Source organism: Alosa pseudoharengus, unplaced genomic scaffold (genome assembly GCF_046254945.1).
Source record: "Alosa pseudoharengus isolate Yale_2024_CS ecotype anadromous, Long Island Sound unplaced genomic scaffold, YU_APseudo_1.1 YU_APseudo_1.1_scf_15, whole genome shotgun sequence".
NCBI lineage: Eukaryota > Metazoa > Chordata > Actinopteri > Clupeiformes > Clupeidae > Alosa > Alosa pseudoharengus.
The window spans coordinates 40,310,687-40,330,221 of NW_027468620.1; the positions used below are offsets into that span (position 1 = coordinate 40,310,687).

General features: G+C 40.6%; 1 long non-coding RNA gene across 3 annotated transcripts; it reads left to right on the forward strand.

Annotated features, from left to right (window-relative positions):
- The first annotated feature begins 1,088 nt into the window (after window positions 1-1,088).
- LOC143124709 (uncharacterized) lies at window positions 1,089-7,201 on the forward strand. Of its 3 annotated transcripts, XR_012987072.1 has the most exons (5): window positions 1,089-1,418; window positions 2,101-2,197; window positions 3,020-3,120; window positions 3,365-3,465; window positions 5,410-7,201. It is a non-coding gene; the product is annotated as an uncharacterized LOC143124709 (long non-coding RNA). The 3 variants fall into 3 exon arrangements; XR_012987071.1 differs by lacking the exon at window positions 1,089-1,418 and having other exon boundaries at window positions 1,928-2,197; XR_012987070.1 differs by lacking the exons at window positions 1,089-1,418; window positions 2,101-2,197 and having other exon boundaries at window positions 2,624-3,120.
- Window positions 7,202-19,535: the final 12,334 nt, after the last annotated feature.

Below are 19,535 nucleotides of genomic sequence, written 5' to 3' on the forward strand. Positions count from 1 at the left end.
GTCAAGGCGACATCTAGTGTATATATCTATGTTGTGGACTGAGGTCATCGTACTTCTGCAGCCAGAGAGCAGAGCACAGTCACAGTGCCATCTAGTGGTGGTCTTACGCCTTGCTACAATCCACGTCAGACAAAGGCCTCTCTTTCACCCTATTAGTACCTAAGAATCAGGTCTAAATAATCTGACCAATAAGAGACAGCTGGATAAAGCCTGTTCTGTAATGTCAAATATTCTGATGATTGACACAAGCATTCTGAATCCTGCTGATTTTCCTGCAGTTTGTCTGGTTTCACACAGTGCTGTGGTGGACAGCTGGAGTTCTCCCTCCTCTTCTTTCCTCCCCTCCTCTCCTCTTGCTTGTCTTGTCTGGCTTGCAGGTCCAGAATGTTGGCATGGTGATAGTAAAATATGTTCAACAGATCCATATCAAGATAATTGGATGTGAGTGGGAGTGATTCTGTGCAGACTTGTTTGCATGCAGGTTACAGGTGTGGGCCAAGATAAACAGGAAATACTTGTGTGAGTGTGTGTGTGTGTTGGAGGTTTAAGAGTCATGGTTGGCTACTGCTCCACTGATGAGTAATGTTATCATATCACAACATGTCCTCCACTGGTGCTTAGTCAATAGTGTCATTTCTCTGTAGGAGTTCCAGGGGCTGGACTATCACCTCACAGCTGCACATTCGTTATTCTGGAGTGTTTCTTTCATCTGTGCAGTTTCTGTCTCTTCAAGCCTCTTCAGTCCTGCAAGTGACCAATCAGACCCCTCAGTCAGCTCAGTCATCTGTGTCAATCAATTTATCAGTCAGTCTTTATTTATATAGCGCCTTTCATACAAGAGCTGCATCACAAGGTTCTCAATGGTGATAAAACTAGATATCAGGGTCAAAGAGCACACCAAGATTTGTTTGCTAAGGAGGTGGGGTTATCCAGGAGCATAAACCAATAGCCTGTTAACATCTGTCTTCATATCCTCCACTGATTGGTTTCTGCTACTGGAGGGGTAGGAGTCATGGTAACAATAATGTCCTGGTTATTCAGGTTCAGGTTTGACTGGTGAAAGTGTTCAGTAATGAAAAGAAGAAAAAGAAGTCCACCAACTCTATACACCAGGCACGTGCAGAGAAGGGGGGCTACAGGGGCTCCAGCACCTGCCCTTTTGCCCCTTTGATGTCCAAGTGCCCTTTTGACAAGACCCGTTTTTTACTTTTTAAAATTTGTAATACTTCCGCTAGTTCCAACGTGAATATTCGCTAAAATGTCTCATTAATAGTTTGTGAAATTAGAAATTTACAAAAATAAAAATGTTCTGTGTTAATTGAAATGCCTTGCGGCCACCAATCCGTGACGTCATACATTCAGTGAACTCTCGGAAGGTGCACGCAGGCACAGTGCTGCAGGAGACGTTTGGGAGCACGGTAAGGTCACTTGGCAGTTAGCCTATATGAACATGCAATAGTATTCAGCTTAGAGATAGAGAATAAAATGTTTAAAGTTGTTTCATGTTTAATGAAGTAGGCTATCAAACCCGTTTTAACCAGCGGGCACCGTGATGTCAATTTGATGTCAAGAATTAGTCAAGGTTTTGACCACCATGTTGAGCATCTATAATTTCATACTATTTTAGCATTACAAGCTATGGCTTGCTTGTGGTTGTAAAGACGTCCAACAAGGGATCAATCTAACATGTAGTCACTGGTCTATAAACTTGGGTCAATATGATTGATGTTAAATCAACGTTGATTTGATATCAAGAAAAAAGGCATAGGAAAAAGGGCGTCAAAATGATATGGAATTGACGTCATTGAGAACCAATATGAACCCATATGAGAACCAATAATGTTAATAATCTTAATAGTAGTAATAATAGCCCACTAGGCTAATGTTACTATTGTTTTGACACTTATACCAATCAGTCTGGTAATATAACAGACTAAAATGCCAACAGTAATCATTTTCACAATTGTTTTTAACGGATGCTTATCACCGCTTGATAAGCGCATGCGCACACACAGCAATTCCCATCCCCCACCCCTGATCAAATTCAAATTCGCGCAGCACTCTAGAATCTTCGCTGAGTTTGCTCCTTTTCAACTGCAGTCACCAGTGACTTCAACAATCAACCGTCACTTTTCTGTCATGCCTCTGACTGAATGTGTAGCTAAGCTGTACAAACTCTGCCGTCATCATATCCCAGGTAAGAATTACAGTACTTTTGTATGCCAATTGAAAACGTGAATTTATTCGAAATATATTGTTTTCATAATGGAATGTTAATCAAAGCCGTTAGTCATGTTTAGAATTAGCTAGTGAGCTAACGCTAGCGATGTTAGCTGTTAATGTTAACTTTTCCAGTAGCAGACTTCACTATTATGTGGAATATCTGTTTGTTTGCCTGTTTGTCTGTTTGTTAGTTTTAGAATGAAATATCAGGCGCAAGTAAGTTAGCTATACATTTAAAGTAACGTTAGCTACATTTAAAATGGCTGTTGTTACCATGCAGGCTAGCAGACACAGATGAAAGTTGTTAACGTTAGAATTAATAACGGTTAACGTTAGCTCTACCTTGAACTTCCATGGGACATAGGTAACGTTAGGTCACTGTATTTAAACTTAATACATGTAGTGCTAGTGTTGATACATAATATAATGTTGCTATAACTGCAAAGAGGTCCTGTATGAATTAAGTAATATATATATATATCAGTTATCTACCCACTGATTTAAGGAACTGCAGTTTAATATAGCCATGTTTATTAACAGACCTGTCATTTAATGGATGTGATGGGTGGGTGGCACCTCAATATCATGCTTACAAGTAAAGGGATCTTTAGTTTGTGAAGGGTAGTGTTAGGCTACATATTCATTTCATAGCCCTTATTTGCCCCTTGTTTGATGTACCTGACTTGCTCTGAGGCATGTGTTAAGATGCATGTGAGTGTAGTAGTGCTTCAGTGATGGTCTTTTCATGTTCTGTGTGTTTTGCAACATATTAATCTTAGTCTCCCTCTGTTTGCAGGTGGTGTGTTGTGAGGATTGCTGCAGTAAGAACACTGAGTGCATTCTGGAATATTCCAAATGTGTGCCACGTCCAAGCTCGCAAGAGAGTTCACTCACCAGGTAAAGACACACACACACACACAATGTTATTTTGAAGTATTAAAAAACATTGTTGTTTTAGAATTTTCGAACGAAATGGTTGGTAATTAGCACGTTTACGAGTATAGTTTACATTCCGGTATGATGGCAGAAGTGTCTTTGTGTACTGTGTGCCAAAACTATACTATTTAGCATGGTTGTGCAGCTACTTCAAATACTGTAAGTATTGTAATTTATCTACATATAACACTCCCTCTGTTTGCAGGTGGTGTGTTGTGAGGATTGCTGCAGTAAGAACACTGAGTGCATTCTGGAATATTCCAAATGTGTGCCACGTCCAAGCTCGCAAGAGAGTTCACTCACCAGGTAAAGACACACACACACACACAATGTTATTTTGAAGTATTAAAAAACATTGTTGTTTTAGAATTTTCGAACGAAATGTTTGGTAATTAGCACGTTTACGAGTATAGTTTACATTCCGGTATGATGGCAGAAGTGTCTTTGTGTACTGTGTGCCAAAACTATACTATTTAGCATGGTTGTGCAGCTACTTCAAATACTGTAAGTATTGTAATTTATCTACATATAACACTACCGTTAAGCGTGGGAAAAAAGTGGAGGTGGGGGTGGGGCGGGGATTTCATGGGAGGAGATGCATGCTATTTCAAGAGTTGAACACCCATTCACTTTACTTTTTTAGCACAGTTAATTTGGACTAAATGCATCAGTTTTTCGTTTTTTTTTTTTTTTTTTACATGGGTCCCCCATCAAAAACTTTACAATAAACTCATATTTTTGTTCAGTCTCTCTCAAATTTGAAGGGTTTGTTACATAAACCATATATTTTTTGCATAAAACGTAAAAACTACTGCTAACGTAACGTTAATTTACCCACTGCATTACAGATATTGGTTTGTACCATCACTGTATTCAAGAGTTCGATGATGGAGAAAGTGAACTTTCTTTTGAGATTACACCTATCAAAGATTGTAGCCTTTACCGATGCTTATCAAGTGTAACTCTCTGAAGACATCCTTAACTTGTGAGTGTTGGAATTGTTGCTAGGTAGTTCATTTAAGTTCACTCAAAATGTCAGGCCGATTGTATGGTGTGTGCGTCTCGTCACTGCTATGGCGCGTTTACATGTTATCTGTCACTGCCAGCACGTTCTATACTCAGCGTCGTCCATCCTTGCAAATGGTTTCAAGTGAGGACATAGAGTTAAGTCGTAAACAATTGTAAAAATGATTGCCATAATCTTATTACACTCAAAAGACGTCTGGTTTTGGTACTCTACAAATTAATGTTTTACTTTTGTTATGCAATGTTAATGGTATACAGATTAAAACATGTTTTCAGTGTCTCTTTAGCTGAAAACTACTTCCAACACGTATGCCTCTTCCATGAATAGGCGCTCTTAGCCTGGCTAACGTCAGACCTCATTGAGATAGGGTCTGGGAATTAGACATTAATTTTCTCCTATTTGAAACATGGTTTACGAATGCCCAGAGCCGTTTATTGGGCGCTACGAATGTCTATCAAATGCGTCTGTACATAGCTCAGAACGGCTTCGGCGTGTCGTCATCGTCTTGCTGCCCTCCCTCCCTTCTGTGATTGGTTCCTTCGTTGAGGTGAAAACGAAGTCCATAGAATCCAGGCTGCCTAGCAGCGTGAATAAAATCGCGTGCGTAAGGCAGCATGGGAAAACCCAGGCTAAGGCACTCTAGTCCTTGAGCCACCCCCTAGTCCACCCACCCACCTACCCATCCGCCCACCGGAAAAAAGAAAAAAAAACTTGGGGGTGTCACTCCCGGGATTTTAAAAACAATTCTAGTTGCTCAACATCATGTCTGATTAGCAATAACTCTGCTATGAAACAGAGACATTACATTTTCTGGTCAGTGAGGTTTAAATTAATTAGTTCCTGAATCCTATCCCATTTAATGTGACTTCAGAGGGCTTGAGAGGGATTTAAACCGTGGGGGACCGCCATGCTTAAATAAATGTAGAGGAAACACTGGATATTCCTTTCTTTGTTCTACAACAACAACCTAATAACATGATCATGCTGATGGCTGATAGCTTTTGCTCTTCCCAAATACAAGTAGCCAGGTGAGATGTTTGCAACTACATTACTTTTTATCAATCCAGTTGCAGCAGGCCTAGTTCCAAACCACAATTGTTGAACTGTGATGAACTGCCCTATTTGTGATTGTTTTTAGAGATTCTAGAGGTTTTATACTAGTGCTGCCACTAACAACTAATAACTAATTTTGTTGTATAACTCGCACTCCTCCTTGTCCACAGGTGGCAGCAGTGCGGTGGAGGCAGAGTGGCAGCAGTACGGTGGAGGCAGAGTGGCAGCATAGCTGGCCTAAACAAAACAGTCTTCAGCCCTTGGAACCGCACCTGGCTCTTTGGCCCCAAGAACAAACCTTCCCGTCATAGGTGCCTCTGATAGTGCATTACTCACAAGAATGGTAACAAGAATGCACTTAAAGAATGCCCTGGCAGGAGCATCACATATGAATACTTTCACAGACAGTTGAAGTGCTTTGCCTCCATGAACAATGCCATCTTGCTGTAACTGCTGCAACTCCTGGAGAAAGTCACTTAAGTACTCTTCCTCTAAATTTGGTTTAGCAACTCCACAGTAGATGGCCACAATGAAAGGAGCAAAGTTGTGAAAGTTGCAGAGTATGGGCCACATTTGGAAGTTGGAGGATTTAAAAAGTGGCACACCATCAATGTTAAAGCACAAATGTAGGTGCTCAACGATTCCTGGATGCTGAGACAAACGTTTGGTTTTGGAGTAGCATTGTCGAGAATGGTCAGAAAAATCTACCAAAAAGTTTTTAAATTAAAGGATGGAAAAAGTATGGGATTTTAAAATAGAAAATGTGTAGGAACCCTGTTAAAAGAAACCTTTTCTCTGTCTCTCTCCATTCAACTGGATCTCTCAATGTTCTCAATGTTCTCCAACATTCCATTACTTGTTACTACATTGTACATGTTGTCATACATTGTTCATATTTAGCCATATTTATTCTGCCCTTATAAGATAACTACTAATACACTGCACATATTTAATTTATATTACTCTAAACCACCTTCTATAAACCAACTGTATACTACTGTCTACACGGCACTGTGTCTTGTCCTGTATATGCACCACCTGTCTATACACAAATCCGGCGAAACACGGAAGTAAAGCAGCGCCGCCATTACTGCGTTGCCTTGCTGCTAAGGAAGTAGCAAAATAATGTGTTGGTCCCGTAGGCGCCTGTAGCAGACGTTAGCTGTAGATGCGAAATCTTCTTCTTTTTCTTAATTTTTATTTAGTACGTATGCTGTTCAGTGATGCCGGGAAAAGCGTGTTGTGTGGTCGGCTGTTTTAACAACAGTAGGAATATACAGACCTAGAATTAAACCGTTTGTGAAATTCACAAACCTTTGTTGCACATTGAGTGCCCATGTTTACAGGCTTACGGATTACACAGAGTTCCTTGTCGAGTGGAGGACCAAGATGTGCGTTAAAAGTGGATGAAATACATACGATTAATAAAATAATCCTGAATACCTGTAAGAACATGTATTTTACTGCTACAAGTGGTCGTGGCTAATAGTTATTTGCAACTTCTGAAGCTTGTGAACATATTAGCAACACAGCTACTAATGATAGCATTCGGTTTATTGTTGTCATTAATTAATACACGTCTTAATACATTATGTTGTCAATAAATTACCTTAATCGGTAAGTTTTGGCCACTGCCTGACATCATCTACCCAATGTTCCCTTTCACCTGACATTTTTTCATGAGCAGGATCTCCTATTTGATATTCTCTGACAGGATGCTTTCATTGAAAAGCCATTAGCAAGTGTCACACCGTCACACTCCGCAGGCACGCAGTAATGGCGGCAGGCAAGATGGCAGCGCCCATAAAGTTCGCGGCGGATTGGTGTATACTTTGTATATCACTTTTCTGCTTTTTTGCACTTCTAGTTAGACACAAACTGCATTTTGTTGTCTTTGTACTTGTATTCTGCACAAATAATCAAAATATATGTCAATAAATGCTGATGTAATTTTGACATCAATGTTTGTCGCATTTATGTTTATTTGACAATGAAGCTTGATATTGAATGATATCAAAACAACATCAACATCTTGACATCAAATAGATGTAGAATTGACATCAAATGCCAACAAAGCTTGACATGGAAATGACATCTTGATGTAGAATAAATGTTGAATTGACATCAAAGCTTGACATTGAATGATATCAGAACAGCATCAAAACGACATCAACATCATGACATCTTGATGTCAAATAAATGTAGAATTGACATCAAAGCTTGACATTGAATGATATCAGAATAGCATCAAAACGACATCAACATCTTGACGTCAAATAAATGTTGAATTGACCTCAAATGCCAACAAAGTATGACATCAAAATAACATCAAAACGACATCGCTGAGGTCAAAATCTTGACGTCAAATTGGCATCAGTACATTGACGTCGATACAACTTTCATTCTAGACCTGTTTCTAGACGTAATTTTGACGTCGATGTTTGATGTCATATTGATGTTGAATTGACATCAAATGCCCACTGGTGTCATGGTCCATCCATTTCAATAACCTGGCAGCTTCGAAAATCTAAGGCTGAACGTTCGTTTAGTTTAGGTTACTATGTTATAGTAGCTTAGGTTAGTAGACCTAGTTCATAAAACAGAGTAGGCAAACCTTTTCTAAATTGTCATAAGCCGACGACATAGGCTACTGTAGTTGTTTAACTAACCCAACTCCACACGTCGTTCTCTGTTTACAGTAGGCTACATTACGCGTCATTTCACTCAATGGCCACACTCATAGCACTTGAATCTGCAAGACACCAGCTTGCTAATGGTGGTAGTTCACTGTGATAAACATTAAAATTATAGCCTGACAAGCCAGACTAGGCAATAACATATTTGCTGCCGCTAGGGTGCGTCTAGATTTCTAGGCTATTAAAATTAGCTTTCAATTTAATCAAAAAGATGTAGCCTTATAGCCTATGATCTCTGTGTAGACAATAGCCTAATGAAAACTGAAAAGACCTATCTGTCTGTGCCATGGCTACAGTAGGCCTACAGTACATGCACTCCTATTGAATTTTCAGAACCAAGGAGAGAAATGAGAAAAATGTGTTACAGCTCTGTCTGCTATTTACACCCATTCTTCTTGATACATAATGAATATAAAAATGTATAAAATGTTTATCAGTACATTAGACTACTTTGCAAATTGCTAAACCATATAATAGCCTGTCCCACCATCATCATTGAAATAGCATAATGCTAGAATTTAAATGCAAATGAAAAAAAAAAATGTCCAGCTCAGGTTCAGATGATCAAAGCTTTATAGGCTAGGGAATGTAAAACTTAAGTTCCAGTTTACACCATTCAAATTGTGTGTATCTTTTCTAGCTTTCGTATGCATTATGTTCTATAAAACATGATATATTCTGCAGTGCAAAGATGCCCACTAAAGACAGGAAGCGAAAGCAGAGGGAGAAGGAGCTGCGGGAGGCAGCAAAAGGCAGTGGATCTCTGTTTTTGTTTTGATATAATTTGCATGTATTCTCTATTGGGTTGTAATCAAAATTAAGTTTTAAATAAAGTTAACACGTTTTCTGAAAATGTTGTTCCATGTGCCCTTTTTTTAAATTTGAGCCCCTGCCCCTTCAAAGGTCTCTGCACTCCCCTGCTATACACGATGTGATTGGCCTGACCGAAGTTTGAGTTTTCCAGCTCGCAAGCCAATGGAGAGTTGCTATAGACTACCCTGGCTGCAAATTACATTTGCTGCCGCTAGGGTGCGTCTAGATTTCTAGGCTAGTGAAATGTGTTTTCTTCACAGGAACAATAAGAGAAAATAACATGGTAGATCACACTGCACTACCCTGCTGGAAAAAAAACAGCCTGACCAGCTAAAGGTGGTTTGCTGGTTGACCAGCTTGATGACCAGCTTGTTTGACCACCCTATGATGGTTGACCAGCTAGACCAGCAAATCTCTTGCGAAAACATACCTTCAGCTGGTACCCAGAATGGTGATTCAACTGGTTTTGCTTGTACTAAATTGTACCCAAAAATTTAGACAAAATCAATAGATTTTACATTCTATCAGCACATGAAGAATGGGAAGCGTGCCAAATAGATATCTGATCCTTCATAAACAGACATGAGCCTTCAAATAGTAATGTGCACCACTGAAATGAGAGCTAACATGGATACGAAGAGGTGTGTCAAATGCAGTGATGCCAGTAACGCGTTACTTAGTAACGTGTTAGTCTATTTTGACCACTTTTTTCGGTAACGAGTTATGTAACGCGCTACTATTTACAAACCAGTAATCAGATTAAAGTTACTTATCTAAGTTACTGTGCGTTACTATTTTTGTCATTTTCCTTAGTAAAAAGATATATTCTTTGCTTTCTTCTTGTCTTGGGGATTAATGTCATGTAGGCTATGCTCACGTTTTCAGCATGAGGACAATTCACGTGTAAAACCACGCAGCGACACAAACGTAAACAACAATGGAGGGAGAGAGAGATGCACATCAGTCATTACTTTGAGTTTGTGTCAGCTAAACATGACAACATTAAGGTACATTGTACATTCTGTACTGGCGAGGGAGAGAGAGAGGAGTGGTGCGTTTGTGCCTGAAGCGCATCCAAGACAGAGAGCATCCTGGTCTGTTTTGCTAAATCAATCAATCAGTTTTCAGTGTAAGTGTGCTTATATCTCTTTTCTCCCAAACTTAATTAATCAGTTCAGTCAGTGTATCTAACACCCTGCTGAAAAAACCAGCCTGACCAGCTAAAGGTGGTTTGCTGGTTGACCAGCTTGTTGACCAGCTTGTTTGACCACCCTATGATGGTTGACCAGCTAGACCAGCAAATCTCTTGCGAAAACATACCTTCAGGTGGTTTACCCACCTAACGATGGTAATTCAGCTGGTTTTGCTTGTCGTACCACCTCAAGCTGGTCATTTTAGCTGGTGTTGCTGGTCTACACTGCTGGTTTAACTGGCCGTGCCAGCTTATGTTGGTCAAACCAGCATGACCATCTTGCACCAACAATGTCAAGCTTGACAGGCTGGTCACCAGCATGACCATCTTGCACCAGCTGTATCCCACACGACAGGCTGGTCAAACCAGCATGACCAGCTTCCTTAACAGCGACTTTAGCATTGCTCACAGCGGGTTAAATGATTGCAAAAGACTTGTTGAGGTGAGTTTAACAAGTGTAATTTCATTTGCATATTACTCAGGCCTATACAAGATGGCTAGTTGCCAAGGCTACATGAAAAAGGCTTCCTTATTTTGGTGTTGGTATTATTGAACAAACATCTGAATTTCAGTATCTAAGTAGGTTAGGTTGGGATGTCTGCTATACATGGCTGACATTACTGTTAAAATGCACTTCCAGTATAGTGAGTATTGGCAAAACCGGTTATCATTTTTATGTTGAGGCGGTGGGGGTGTTGTCGGCAGCTGCTGAAAGTAACTAATAAAGAAACTTGTAATCTAACTTAGTTACTTTTAAAATCAAGTAATCAGTAAAGTAACTAAGTTACTTTTTAAAGGAGTAATCAGTAATCAGATTACTTTTTCAAGGTAACTGTGGCAACACTGGTCAAATGTATTGGATCATGTGACTGCTCAAGGACATGTGTGTGTGCGTGTCATTGTGGCTGAGATTGAAGAATAGAAAGTTTATGGAAAGTCCCGTATTGTAGCTGATGTGTCATTTTCAAACTGCTGTTTTGTAGTTTCACAGAAAAAAAACACAACACAACACCACAGGTGGCTACACGCTGCTCTCCAGTAGAAATACTGACTGGTAACAACCAAATGACAATAGACACACAGGATGATGGTTTTCTGCAAAAGAGTTGCAGATTGCTCACACACAGACCAGCAGGTGACTACAATGAAGATCATAGTTGTGCTTATTCGTTAGAATTAGTGAAAATACTGTTATTTAGGGATAGTGGTCAGGTAAAGCCATTTATTATCGCTTCATTTGTGTGCCCTTCTGAAAGAGCTGAAATCACCCAAATGGCCCTGATCAAGAGCTTCATGTTTGAGCATACACCCCACATATGACTTTTCAACATGACAATGATCTGAAGCATAGGGTCACGTCAACTCTTTAGATAGATAGATAGATAGATAGATAGATAGAGATAGATACGGTTGAAATCAGACATTTACATACCCTTAGCATACACATGCTAAAGTTAACTAAAAAGAGAAATAAAAAATCAGCTTTTATCAGCATCTTAATGCCTTAATTAAAAATATGAGGAAATATTCAACCTTTAAGGACACCAATTTTCTTTGTGAATGAATAATGTATCGTAAATAAATAAATGCGCTCATACATAAATTCCCATAGAGGCAGGCAGGCAAATTTTTATTTTTAAATGCCAGCTATTTTCATGGATCCAGGATACTATGCATCCTGATAAAGTTCCCTTGGCCTTTAATTCCCTTGGAATTAAAATAGCCCCACATCATCACATACCCTTTACCATACCTAGAGATTGGCATGGTTTTATTTCAATTAGCCTATTAGCTGGTTTGATTTGCATTAGGCAATGACCTTGTTTAAGTACAAATAACACAAACAATAAATCACTGACACATTGACATACAGTATCAGAGCACTGTTTTTTTTCAGGTTCAGTTAATGTGAAAAACAAACACCTTCTGAAGAGACATTCCTTCCCTGTGTCACCTTGTTGAACCTGTTTGTGTGTGTGTGTGTGTGTGAATAGTGTACCGTAAAACTCCAAATAATAGCCCGGGCTTTTATTTTCCCAAATCGCCAAAATGCACAGGCTAGTATTAGAGACAGGCGTCTATATGAGACAGGCCTTTAATTCCCTTTACACAAAACTTTTCCTCTGCAAAGATGGAAAATATTATCGAATTAATTATTTCATCTTATGTCTACCTATATGACTAGGCTATCTGATGACAATTACGGATCATCATTAATTTAGTGTTGAGATTTTGTTCATTGTGAGATACAGTAAGATCCAAATAGCTGGATAGCCAGAACAGATGAAACACGTTTTAATTGTAATCTACAAAGAGATCGTATCACACTGAAAGCTCATATTTTGTCACTAGCAAATAGCCTATATCGGTCCTTTGTCAAATACAGTTGCATTATCAGCCCTGACCAAAACTGTTCAGGAATTATTTATGCAAAAGTGGAACGTGCTTAATGTTCCATTCTCCCTCCTTTTCGGCACAAATGAAACAGCATGAGAGAGCATGAACCATATTGTTTCTCCCGTTTTGTATTTGCCAAATTTGACAACAGTCTACATTCAAATCATAGCCTACTTCCAGGCTCGCAGGAACATATTTTTGACCAGGGGTGCTGAATAACAAAATAATCATGGATGTCCGACGATTTCTCCCCCAGCATATGATTCGAATTTAGACAGCTAAATACGCCATTTCACCGCCGTGTATGAGTAGGTCTAAGAGTGAGAAGTTTTATAATGCCCTGGGCAGCCACATTCCACTGCAACTATGCGCAGCACTTGCCACTCCGACTCATCAATAAAAACTGCGCGCACACAGCAGTCCCATAGAAGCGCACTTGACTTTACATCATTAACCTATTTCAGTAGGTTATATATAGCCAGAGAATGTCCGTAGACGGGCTCTGATACCTAGTCTAAGGTAAATTCCTTTTCTGACTTCTTTCTCTTTATCGCCATGACATTTAGAATAAAGAATAAAGTTCGCGAACCGTTCTGGTTTTGTTGCCAGCATAAAAACAAGCTTACCATCGGCCTATCCGCAAATTTTAAACACAAGGGATGAATTGAACGATGACGAAGTCGGACATATAGGCATAGTTCATATTGGAAAAAAAGTTATACAATTTGGAACTCTAGCGTTTCCCCACCGCAGTCTTTTAATGCCATCTAATCATAACGTGCGCAGTCTGCGCCATACTTAAGCCCAAATCACATCGCAACGAGATGAGCAGCAACTTCATGCAACATTCTAAAACCTTGCAACTGTGACCAGACATGTGAATGCTTTGCGACGGCTTGTAACGACGTGCAACATCTAATTCACACTGCTGTAACCTCCTTTCTGTAACGGTTTCGTGTCATTGCGAATCTTTAAACAGACGATCTGACGGGAAGAATATTTAGAAGATTAAATACAGCCCGAAACTAAAAAAACAGACCAGGCCTCTACTGGAGACCGGCCTTTAACCCAAACCTGTAGCCACGCCAGGCGTTTAAAAGAGACAGGCGTCTCTTAGGGACTCGGCGATTATTTGAAGTTTTACGGTATATGTGTGTCTAATCTGGAAAACACCAGAACTAGTCACATGGAAAATGTAATGCAATGCCTATGGCAATCAAATATCATTATGCAATCTCTCATTTATACTCCCCTGTCCCTTTTACTGAGGAGATCAGTGTAGAGTGTGTGATAGGTGGCAATGCTGTTGTGAACCATAGCAATAGCTAAAGGGACTTAATAGACCAGTATGACTGCTGGAGGGTGCTGATCTTGCTAGCAGTGGGAGGACCATGTAAAAAAGGGGACGGGAGACAGTGGCACCCAAGGGTGTTCCTAATGTCACGTTTTAGCACACGTAACAAACTACATTATATGTTGTTAATAGAAGGCCTAATTGTTTAACTGTAAGCTACTGTCTTTTTGGTGTGGCCCGGTAGTGATTGTCCCACAACATTTTATTATCTTTCCTTTCTGTATATAACTGTAGCAACATCCCTGCTGAAAAAACAGCCTGACCAGCTTAAGGTGGTTTGCTGGTTGACCAGCTTGTTAACCAGCTTGTTTGACCACCCTATGATGGTTGACCTGCTAGACCAGCAAAACTCTTGCGAAAACATACCTTTAGCTGGTTTACCCAGCTTATGATGGTAATTCAGCTGGTTTTGCTTTTCGCACCACCTCAAGCTGGTAATTTTAGCTGGTGTTGCTGGTCTACACTGCTGGTTTAACTGGCCATGCCAGCGTATGTTGGTCATTCTAGCAAACCAGCAAAGACCAGCTAAAACCAGCTACCAGCACAAGCTGGTTTCTAGCTGTTTTTTTCAGCAGGGATGTCAGACATTCAACATATATCACATGTATACATATAGCACATCAAGTCTACACAGAAACACACCCACACACATTCTATTGATTCTATATATTCTACACTCTATATATTTAACATTCCCTGGGCTGGCTATAAGGGGGTCTAGTTCAGGTCCCATGGTCACGCTACCTTCCACTGCTAGCAACCCTGGTGATTGAGGCTGAAGATCAGCACCCTCCTCGCCAAGCGCAGGAACAACTTTGAACGTTTTCTGCACCACTAGGTCTCATTTATGACATTATTCATTTCATTACATTACATTACATTACATTACATTACATTACATTTGGCTGACACATTTTTAACCAAAGCGACTAACAACATGGTAAACAGTTTAAGTTTTAGAGCAATTCTCAACAATATTTGGACAATTTAAAAAACATAAGAATAAGTACAGTAAGAATAAGTGCATCAGTGAGTGCTGTTTTTAACAGTTACGTGTCCGTTTAAGACGGCTGGTGAGTGCTAGGATCGATCAGCAAGACTTGTTGTAAGTGTTGCTATGAGAGGAGATGTTCTCTAAAGAGCTGGGTCTTCAGGAGTTTTTTGAAAATGGAGAGGGATGTCCCTGCCCTTGTAGGAACTGGCAGTGTGTTCCACCAACGAGGAACAACAGATGAGAAAAGTTTGGATTGGCCTGAGCGTACCGGAGGTAGAGCTAGACGTCGTTCGTCTGAGGAGCGCAGCGGTCTGGAGGTAGCGTATGTCTGTATGAAGGCATTCAAGTAGGTGGGAGCAGAACCGGAGACTACTTTGTAGGCAAGCGTTAGAGCCTTGAATTTGATGCGGGCCGCCATAGGTAGCCAATGTAGCTGGATGAGTAGTGGAGTAACATGTGCCCTCTTGGGTTGGTTGTAGACCAGGCGCGCCGCTGCGTTCTGGATCATCTGAAGTGGTTTCACTGCGCAGGCTGGGAGACCTGTCAGGAGGGCGTTGCAGTAGTCGAGTCGTGAGATGACTATTGCCTGAACCAGAAGTTGGGTGGCATCTTGAGTTAAGTAAGTCCTGATTTTCCGTATATTGTAGAGTGCGAAACGGCATGACCGGGCGACTGAGGCAACATGATCTGAGAAGTTTAGTTGGTTGTCGAGAACAACTCCTAGATTTCTTGCAGTCCTGGTAGGTGAAACAGACAGGGAGTCAAATTTGATGTTGATGTCGTGGTGTATGGTAGGTTTAGCTGGGAGGACCAGCAGTTCAGTCTTTGAGAGGTTCAGCTGGAGGTGGTGTGCCTTCATCCATGTAGCTATGTCTGAGAGGCAATCCGAGATCCGTGCTGAAACCAAGGGGTCATCAGGTGGAAAGGACAGATAGAGCTGTGTGTCGTCTGCATAGCAGTGGTATGAGAAGCCATGCGAACAGATAATAATAGTAATAATAATAAAACAATACACAAAAATAACAAAATAATAACAGATAATCTGTCCCAAGGAGGTGGTGTAGATAGCAAAGAGAAGGGGGCCCAGTACTGAGCCCTGGGGGACCCCTGTGGTGAGATGGTGAGGTGCAGATAGCTGACCAAGCCATGATACGTTAAACGAGCGCCCTGTGAGGTAGGATTCAAACCAGGAGAGAGCAGAACCGGAGATTCCCATGTTAGCGAGTATAGAGAGAAGGATGCGGTGATTAACCGTGTCAAAGGCAGCCGATAAGTCAAGCAGAATGAGTACTGATGACCGAGCGGTCGCCCTGGCTTCTTTTAAGGCTTCTGTTACAGACAGCAGAGCCGTTTCGGTAGAGTGGCCGCTTTTGAACCCAGACTGATTTGGATCCAGAAGGTTGTTCTGTGAAAGGAAGTCAGAGACCTGTTTGGAGACTGCTCGTTCAATGCCTTTGGATAGGAAAGGCAGGAGTGAGACAGGGCGGTAGTTCTCGACTTGATTTCTTGCTCTTGCATAAACCACCTCTGGCATTATTTGACAATATCTGTTTTCAATGTTGTATGTGTGGCGCCCCTGGTGTTCCGCCAGCCCTGATTCAAAGCAATTGCTGCATTTCAAAAACTGCATTCCAGAAAAACCTGTACAAATGTGGCTCATCTGACACGCTTTGTTTCATCCGTTCCTATTTCTACTTTTGGATTTCTCCTTTGTTTTGTAAGTTGTTTGTAAGCAACCAAATGTTCAGGTGTGCCATGTGGTACTATTCACTTGAGTATGGAAAAGGGACAACTAGTTCAGATGAGCAGATTCAGGACATGTAGTCTGTAGACTTTGGGCATCGAGGCTGAGAGGGCAGGGCAGGGGCGGAGCCATCCACTGGGCAACAGGAATCCAAAGGTTTGCTTTGCATGAAGGGAAGGATGACCATGACAGCCCAGAGGCAACAAAACATGTTAAAAAAAAGGCCATGAAAACATAAGAACGAAGGGGCTATTTGTTGGGAGCGATGCATATTGTGTAATTGAGTGTTTGTTTAGCATTAGCATAATTTGCATTAGCCACAACTTTAATGCAAACACACACACACTATCACACACAGCACAACATCAACACTCACATATAATTGCTGTTATTTTTTATTGCTGCAAGAGGAGCAGTTTCCTCTGGTCTAGTGGTATCATGCAGCACTGTTTCAGTTAGATGTGGGCCATTTAACCACAGCTGCAGTGGTCAGCCTGAGGGGTGGGGTTTTGTCTTTGAAACATCTCTTGTAGTGTCCATTTTAGCTTTCATTTTAGTGGTACGTCTGTGTATGAAGGATCAGATATCTATTTGGCACACTTCCCATTCTTCAAGTGGCAATGGAGCTTTGCAGTAATAATCACTGTATTGTTCTGTTTGATATCCAGAAGGCCTGCGGTATTCCACTCTTGATATCTATGCAAAGAGTCTCCACGGCTTCCAGCAGTCGTACTAGCCTGTTCAGTTTCTTAGTGCGGTTGCTGCACCAGCACATGACTGCAAAGAAATGCGCACTTGCCAGCAGCTCAGGAAGTGGAGGGCAATAGGTGGAGGGATGTAGATACTTGAGCCACTGGCAAGTGCACATTTCTTTTCAGTCATTTAAGTTTAACAGCATACATGTTGTTAAACTTAAAAAACATAACTGTAATGGCTCATAGGCACGTCCTCACCAGTGCATCCTAATAGCATCCATTTTACTGTTTGAACTCTAGTGTAACATAACATGGAAACTCCTGTCCTGCCATTATTAGATATCTAAATAATTCATTCCCGACGCTGTGTGTATTGTTAGCGTGTTTAGAAATGGATGGGTGCACACATACATGAAAACAGCACAAACCATTTCACTTGCGTTTCATTCATTCATTCATACATAATAGGCCTACTCTGTTTATTTAAAAATGTTTCAATGGTGGTAATTTGCAAGTCTGAATGCACGAGTCTGAGTCCAAGTTTGAGTCATTCAGTCAGTGCTCAAGCCCAAGTGAAGTCACGAGTCGCTAAATTTAGCTCATGACTCGGACTCGTTTGTTATTAGAGGAGCCAAACTTTACAGCTATTGGTTTGAATGCTAATTCTGAATAAACTGTATATTCAGAATACTAATTTTGAATAAACACACATTCTGGTGACTAGGGAAATTGAGAAATCTGCAGTGTGCAATTGGACCCCCTCAGCCAGCTGAGGGCTGAATAAGGGACTATAGTTAACCATGTCATTACAACAAGCCTGTTTACATCTGCCTTTATGGTCTTCACCAACGTACTAACTCTGAGTGCATTTCCTCCTCACCCCTCCATCCACAAATGTGTTGCTTGACGGCTCAACCTTTTCTACCTTCTGTACACCATATGAGTATGAATGTTGGTAAACAACCATTACCGTAATTTCTGTACAGGTCCAGCAGGTTTTTCTCCCTCATGCATGATGACACCATGCAAAACCACAACCATGCAGGGCCAGAATGTTGGCATGGTAACAATAAAATATCCATATCAAAATAATAGAATGTGTGTGGGAGTGTTTCTATGCAGACTTGGATGATAAAAGTTTGCATGCAGTTTTTTTTAAAATGCAAGGTATGTGAGTGCCATGTGTTTGTGTGTGTCTGTCTGTGTGTGCTTGTGTGTGTGTCTGTGTGCTTGTACAGTATGTGTTTGTCTGTATGTGTGTGTCTGTGTGCGTTTGTGTGTTTGTGTTTGCATGTATGTTTGTGTGTGAGTGTGTGTGTGTGTGTGTGGGGGGGGGGTAGTTGTATGTATATTAGGGCTGTTGGAACGAATTTCTAAAGTCGAATATAAATTTAATATTTAAAAAATCAATACTGTCCTATTCAAATGTGGTGTTTTCGGGAGTTTTTTTATGTTGGAAATTACTATTCGAATGTGGTGTTTTGGCAGTTATGGCAGAAGCGATGCACCCACGGAGATCACCACTCCTGACCATTTCAGCGATTTCGGAAAAATAACAATTAGCCTATTTCGTAATCTGCAGAATATGTAGCAGCGAGTAGCCTGAGTGCACATCTGATAACGCTACACCCTGACAAGTTAGGTAGGTAAACAGTCCAAGGACGAGGAACTGCCCAGCTAAAGCAGGCAAGAATTAGGTTTTTGCCTATAGGCTATGTCCGGTGCTTTTGTCACATCTCTGGTTCATGGAATCACAGGCCGATAGAAAAAAAGAAAGCAAACTTTTTCCATATCAGGAAATACTTGCTAATTTGGCGTCATCAAACATAGAGGCATAAAGTGGTAGTGGTATGGGCGTTCATTCAGTGTGTATGCGCGTCTGGAAATTGAAACCACTCAAGTTGCACAGATATCATTGGTAGACTGAGCTTTTGTTCAATATAACAAGTCAACCACGTAATACATAAGCCCATTTATACAGTGTATAGAGATGCATCGGAAATATTAATAATAGGCAAAATTTGAGCATTAAATATTCAAATATAATTTGGTTATTAAAAATAATATTGAATGAAATTCAAATTGGGTTATGGAAGAAGATTGACAGCCCTAATTTATATAGGCTGGTATGTTTCTAAAAGGAACCAATAAAACCAATAAATATAAAATAAATTCAGCACTGTGCTGTGAAGTCATGCTAACAAGAAAAGAGACTTGAGGCTCTGATATTCAGGTTAAGGTGGTGAAAGTAATGTTAAGTAGCCTCTGAGAATCCCTCCCCCAACAACTTGTTTAAACCACCACCTACCTAGCAACCAACATAGCAACCATTGAAATAAAGCATGTATGTCAGTTTCCATAGCAACCAACATGATTATACTAGCAAACCACTATAGTAACTCCTTTATTTC